This window comes from Dipteris shenzhenensis, chromosome 17, assembly GCF_047967505.1.
Source record: "Dipteris shenzhenensis isolate YYH24624 ecotype China chromosome 17, Dip_SZ_1.0, whole genome shotgun sequence".
NCBI lineage: Eukaryota > Viridiplantae > Streptophyta > Polypodiopsida > Gleicheniales > Dipteridaceae > Dipteris > Dipteris shenzhenensis.
Genome location: NC_141612.1, coordinates 23,752,831 through 23,760,154, shown reverse-complemented (window position 1 = coordinate 23,760,154; position 7,324 = coordinate 23,752,831). Strand labels below are relative to the sequence as shown.

Genomic DNA, 7,324 nt, shown 5'->3' with positions numbered 1-7,324 from the left:
CATTAGTCACTTGGACACATTCCACATTTAGTGAGGTGGTGGGAGGCTGTGATAGAGTGGACAAATGCAGAAGATGCAAGGATTTTGTTGATTGGAGCCATTGAATGCTATCCTTTGCATGTTGAACTCTAGATTGCCCTTGCTTAGTTTGAATCTTATTAAAAATCTTGGAGAATATTGAATAGGGATCGAGAGACTCTTGCAATAGAGCCATCTACTTGGATAATTTTTGCAAAGTTAGACGAAGATAATAGGAATTTAGAATTGGTTTCCAATGTAATAGAAAGAACAGTAAGCTCCCTATAGTGGGAGATTATAGTTATAGATAGAGAAGAGGTTAGGACACTTGAAAGTATTGGGTTTATGGCTATCAAAATGATAATTGTGAGTGTGTGTGTATGTGGCAGCGGGGGGGTGCTGTGCCCCTTGATCAACATCACATGGATGCTCATCTAGCTAGATCGTTGAGTAAACAGAGCATAGAGCCAAAACAAGCAATCCTTTAGATGGTGAGGGTCTTGAATTTCAAAAAATTATTTATTTATATTAAAAACATTTTAAGATGCCACCTTGAGACCCATTGGAGTGGGTCTCTAACCCGTAGTAGACGGGTCGTGCTGATCTTTGGTTTAATATATATAATATAAGATGAGATGAGATGATATGAAGCTCATAACTATTAAGAGAAAACAAATTCTAAAGAGTCGAAGGTTTGAGCTTTAACAATTGAAGGTTTATAGTCTCTAGCATCGGAGGTATTGAAAACAAGACTTGGAATGCGCTCCTCAAGATATTCAACCATAAGCACGATGAAATATTGGAAACAAGCGAATTTAGATGCCCATTTTATTCTACGTGCTACTGATGATCGGCATACGGTTTCTTTCCATGGACAGATCGCCCGATTTCATATCCGGGCTACGCAATTGCTTCCAAATCCCACACGCGCTGCGTTAGTGTCGAAAGATACTTTGAATTCTTGTTGCTGCAAATTGCCGATGATCGATAGGTCCCCCGACGTGGGCGCGAACGCCAAGCAGAGTACGCTCATCTCGTCATCGATGGCAAAGAGGTAATTGGGCGGAGGCAACGAGAGCGTCGCACCCCCTTGAAAATGGAGCGCCAGGACGGGAAAAGGTGTGTTCTCCATACTAGCTGAGGAAGAGTAGCAAGTGTCGAAGAGAGAGTAGGAGCCGGCAGGGACGTAGCCCCGCATCCGCGCTGCGCTTCGGAAGGCATCGCGCATGGAGAGGTAAGCAGGTTGGATGAGGCGAGAGACGGTGGTGCCTGAATCGATGATAACGCCGCCGTCTCCTGTGGATTTGAGCGAAAGATCGGTGGGAGAGATGGAGACAAGGGAGCCGTCAATGCTGATTCCGGTCAAGGGGACGTAGTAGAAAGGCATGTCCGTTCGGGGATTGCTGAGGAGGGCAGTGAAGCTTGGAGCTCCATCGCCAGGAACATTTGCTCCTCCGAAGGTCAGCGATCCAGGGCCTGAAGGCGAGAGACAATAGGAGAAGGTGCCATCCGTCTGCGAAGAAATCTGAGACGGAAACGATAACTCCCCTCTTCCCAACCCCAGCAGCCCCGCAGCTCCTACAAACAGACCTTCATTGTCGTGTCCGCACCCTATCTCCACGCCTTCCACAGCCTTGCTTCCCACCATGAACGTCTCTCTGACCGTAGTTCCTGCGCTGAAGGATCCGTCGCCATAGCTCAGCCCATAGACGCAATAATCTCCTCTACACTCCATCGTATCGTCTATGCATGCCTCCGATGGGCACGCCACCGGCCGGAACGATGAGGATAGAGCTGGATCGAACAAGGGGCCTGCCTGGTCGTAGCAGCTGTCGCAAGGCAAGCATTGCAACCAGGTGAGATCGCTGCCTGTGTCCATCACTAAGGAGAATGCTCGTCCTGGGGACCCGATGCCTACAGTCGTGAAGAACTCTCCGCTGCCTTCCGGAATGCCGGAAATCACAGGACTACTGAAACCGTGTTGACTATAATCTACCGAGGCTGGATCGAGTTGGTTTTCAGGCCCATGTGTTGTCGAGCGTCCCAGTGCGACTGCCAAGCGTGCGGAGATACTACGTACACGGGCTGCATCTCTTTTGAGCATAGCCACAACGAGCTCCCTTCGGCTAGCTCCCGGCCTGCTGAAGTTCAAGGGAGAAGATGGGTCATCTCGATGGAAAATCGATAGAGACAGAAAGCTCTGGCCCCCGGCGGTAACGCTAGAATTTCTGGAGCTCTGCTGCACGTCTTCATGGGTGTCCCTTCCCCACAACGCAGGGTCTTGCTCCTGCAGGACTCTCTTGGGAACCAGCTCTTCGTGGGGAAGATGCATTGAGAACAAGGCCATAAGCTTGAGAGCCAAATACATATATCGGCTAGACACAGCCATACATAAAACGATTTGTAGACGGTAGCTCTTCGACAAAGCAATTGGAAAGATAAAATGTAAACTGTAGCAAAACAGATATAGCATATAAATAATCTATTGAAAGCCCAACGTTGCAAGAGGGATGAACATTCAAAGAGAGTGGCCCATTCGCAGCGCCACCTCTTAAGGGTTGTCACCCTTTTGACATGGAAGCTGGTTCCAAGAGCACAGCCCGATTGTCCGACTATTGAAACTAAACAACACAGTAAAGTCTCAAATAGAGTTGTGTCGATCATAGTCCTAAAAATGTTGAGCTCCCATATCTTTTTACAAAGTTGTCATTAGTTAACAGTCATGTAAACTTCACACCATGTGCGCTAGATGCAAGCACCTACCACCTTGTCGCCTCTACTCTAAAGTGGCTCAGATATAGCTTTTCAAGTGAGTGACAAAAGTAGATTCTCGTCAAGTATGTTGGTGTACTCGCACATTGTGACCCAATAATTGTCATGCATGTGTGAGATTACCATCTATATCTTATTGTTCCTTTGTATTCTATGATGTAGAATGTATCTGTAAATTTTGAGATTTCCTCACCAAAGTCTCCGTGAAGTTACAACTCTCAAATTTACATTTCCTCACCAAAGTCTACGTGAAGTTACAACTCTCTTGAGGTAGTCATTAACTTGTGATTGAACTTATTGTATCCTCATCAAGCAAAGCATAGAAATACACACTTGGTATACTAAAACCTATAGACAAGAGTTACCAACACCACCATGTGGCCAACATGTGACTTTCAACTACTGAAGTTTTTTATTAACTACCATTTTATCGTTGCTAGAGAAGATTATCCATTACCTTTTTACGTAGGCAGCCTAGAGCTAAGTTTTCTCTTTGCAAGTTCTCATTAAGGTGCATGTCAGAGTTTTGGTTCTTGCTAATTTGGCAATCTCCAATGAAAAAGCATCGTGCTCATATTCATCCTTTGTATCTTCGTCAACTTAGAAAAGCGACATCGCTATATATTTGAGAGAGAGCGAGAGGGATTACGATGTCACTGTACAACAGCCCAACACATCCTTGGGGTTAGTTCTTAGTTTGTTGCATGATCTTTCTATCGCTTTTAGTATAGAACATAATACAAGTGATACTTAAACAATAGACTAGGTAGTATTTGCTGGGCGGTTGGAATTTTTTTAGTATGTTTTTTTAAAGAAAAGAAAGTTTTTTCCAATTTTAAAACGCTTGTGGACGTTCAAAATGCATTTTTAAAAACATACACCGGTTGACCGACTAAATATCGCTCGGTGTACCATAACACTGTGCAGTACTACACTAAAAATACCGCACGGTATAGTATAACACCACACGGTAAATAGAGCACTGCACGATGAATATGTTTACCGTTTGGTATCAAATAAACCGATCGGTGTACCATTACATCGGGCAGCGTATTAGGATTACATCGGTCGGTGCAGTCAGCCAGGGCATGTGGTGCACATGCGTTGGCTGAATACACCAATCGGTGTAGTAACATACCATTCGATGTGTTGAGCTCGTGTTGAGTTGGATCTGTAAAAGGCAGGGTTTGCGTCATTTTAATTTCCCGCCATTTTTAGCTGTTTTCTGTAGTTTCCCACAGTTTTTCGACGTCCCCTTCTGGTGAGCTTCTAGCCTTGCTTTTGTTTTCAATTAGGGCTAGGTGATGGTGTGCTTTGGCCGACCTGATTCACCTTGCCCCAGCTGAGAGAAAAGAAAGAGAGGAATATGTGTGATGTTTATGTTTGCTTGCTTATGTGTGTGTACATGTATGATGTCTATCACTTGGGGTCGGATGATGAATTGCTTTGTCCGCTTGGATTCATTTCGCCTCGAGTGATATTCTATTAGATAATATCATGATCAAGGCCGAGTGATGGCTCGCTTCGGCCGACGAGATTCACCTCACCCCAGCTAAGAGAGGAAAAGAGAGAGAGGGCAAGCGAGAGAGGAATGTGTGTGATGTTTATGTTTGGTCCCTTATATGTGTGTGCATGTATGATGTCTATCACTTGGGGTCGGATGATGACTCGCTTTAGCCGGTTGGATTCATCTTGCCTCGATTGACATTCTATTAGGGAGTATCATGATCAAGGTCGGGTGATGGCTCACTTTGGCTTCACCTCGCTTTGGTCTAGTATCATATATTCATATATATTGTACATAGATTTTAATAGAGCCAGTTATTGTCTAGATGATAGCTTGCTTTGGTCGGCTGGACTCATCTCGACGACAACCTTCCCAATGAACTCAAGATATGTGATCACACAATCACTTTTGTAGGCATGTGTACGGATGTCCAAGAAAGGTGTGCATCCAAATAACCCAATGTTTGTTAGTGCATTGAAGGCTTGTAGTATCTTGGAACATGATCACAAATCCTTAATCATAAAATGCTTAAAGAAAGTAAGAATTATCCTCTCCAAAGCACTTAGGAGTCAATTTTGCAAATGTATTTGTGGAAAACACTCTGGTGGATATGTAGACAAAATGTGGGGACATGGAGGATGCATGGAAGGTTTTTGACTAATTCCCTATCTTGATGTGTTTTCTTGGTCTGCCATGGTCAAAGGGTGTGTTAGCCTTGGACTTTTATGCTTAGATGCAACAAGAATGCATCCAACCAAATGCCCAAAAAATCATTGGTGTATTGAAGCTTGCACTGGCCTTGCAACATTAGAAGAGGTCAAGCCTGTTGATAGGAAGATTGAAAAAACAAGATATTTGGTGAAAGATAGAGCCCTCAATTCCAAAGTTTTTAAGATTGCCTTAGAGTCTACTTTATTTGTGGGAGCCACTTTGGTGGACATTTATAATGAATTGCCTCATCAAAATGTGGTCACATGAGTACATGGAACAAGAAGAAAGTATGTAAGGTTTTAGCCTTTATACATAAATGTAAGAAAGGTCTCCCCAAGTAGCTTCACCTCTTTTGCCATCTTGAAAGCTTTTACAAAACATAGTAGGTTGACATAAAAAAGGAGATCCATTCTCAAATTAGCAAGGTCTCTTTGGTGGAAATTTATAATGAATTGCCTTATTGTTGCAATGTCGTTACATGAAGACATGGATCTTAAGAACAAGAAGAAAGAAGGGAAGATTTTGGCATTTATGTGCAAAAGCAAGAGCAAGGTCTCACCGAGCAGCTTTATATGTTTTGCCATCTTGAAAGCTGTTGAATCACATCATCTCTAGATGTAAAAAAGGAGCTCCATTCTTAAATTTGTAAGGTCACTTTTGAGAACAATGCTAAAGTAGACTCATTGACATGTATGCTAAATGTGGGAGCATGGTTGAATCCCAACAATTGTTTGATGTAGAAATGCATTAATTGTAGGATATTCCCACTAGAGAAAGAGCGATCTCCAATGGCATGCAATCCTTACTTAGATTTCAAATGCTATCTTATGGTATAGCTTATATTACAAATATTTTGGTATGGATGCGTTCCAAATATTTTGGCATAGCTGTATTCTAAATCTTTGTTAGATATCGATGCTCCACTCTAGTGTAACTATGCAAGAACCATCTAACTCTACTTGTAAGCCCTCCATATGAGGAGAAGTCATTTGAGTAGCTCAGTTATCCAGTAGGTCCTGGTTTGGACACTAGATGGGGGCCATGTGTGGCCTGATGGCTGGACGGCTTCAGATAGAGTTGGCACATTACCAACTAGGCTATATGCAAGTGCGGGAAGGCATCCCATGACTGACCGCACTGAGGGTAGATGGAGCATTTCCCGAGGTAGCCCACTCTTGGGCCGCGGAGCCCGTTTGGAGCCCCAGATGATCCTGGATTCTGTGCCCGTGGGTCAGTTGCTCTATTCTGTGCCACGATTCTATTGTGTGGTCGGTGGCTTATTTTGGGAGCGACCTCGAGTCGGTCGATTTGGGCGAACTGGGTCATGGTCTCCCAATTGAGTCTAATCGACTTACGACTAGTGGCTATATGAGAGCAAGCCCGTGAAGCCCATTATTATCATTGGCTATAGCAACCTTGATTCCTTAGCATCCAGCCTCTGTCCTCTACTGTTTCCAGATCGCCATCAAAGCTTCTTTCACAGGAGCGTACGGTTGGGAGGCAGCGCCATCTATTGTATCAATTCGACAGTAATCAAATTTTTGATTCTCCATACTATCTGCTTTTCTCTCTTGCATACGAGATCCTGTTATCTATTGAGCATAGACGTTGTATTGTTTTCTTACATGGTATCAGAGCTTGGCCTCTAGCAAGAAGATTTGGTAGTGTGTTTCTGTTTGCGAGCAGATTGTGAGAGATGGCCCAGCCCACAAGACTGTGAATCCCACCGTTCGACGAAAGCGGAAAGTTGGACGGCACTAACTATCCACTTTGGAAGTTCAAGATGAAGACCATCCTAAGCGCATATGAGCTTTAGGATATTGCTACTGGGGTGGACATGAAGCTAGTTGCGAGACCGGATCTAGCCAATGCAGGACAACAGATAGTACCAACTGCGGATGAGATTCTCGTGTGGACAAGAAGAAATGTAGATGCATTGTGTTCTATTGTCTGCAGGGTAAATGATTTCATCATGGCATTAATTCAACATGTCACCACAGCGGAGGAGGCATGGTCAGTCTTGAAAAATCAGTACGAGACCACAAATCAGATGCAAATTCAAATTCTGGAGACTCAACTCGCAAACGAGAAATTTTATAAGTCTGAAGTGGCAGAGAAGTTCATCACCAGGGTGAAGAATCTATGCAATAGATGACTACAATTGGCATCACCATCACCAGCGAGAATCTAGCATGAAGGTGCATACAGATTCTCCCACCAAAGTACGACGGTCTTGTTACAGCGCTGAATACGCAGAACATAAATCCACCCCTCAACTTTGAGGATTTCAGTGCAATGCTTTTGGAGGAGTAGATG

General features: G+C 43.9%; 1 pseudogene; it reads right to left on the bottom strand.

The window, feature by feature from the left end:
* Nucleotides 1-766: 766 nt before the first annotated feature.
* Nucleotides 767-2,418, bottom strand: LOC147891876 (aspartyl protease family protein 2 pseudogene; annotated as a pseudogene).
* Between the last annotated feature and the right edge of the window lie 4,906 nt (nucleotides 2,419-7,324).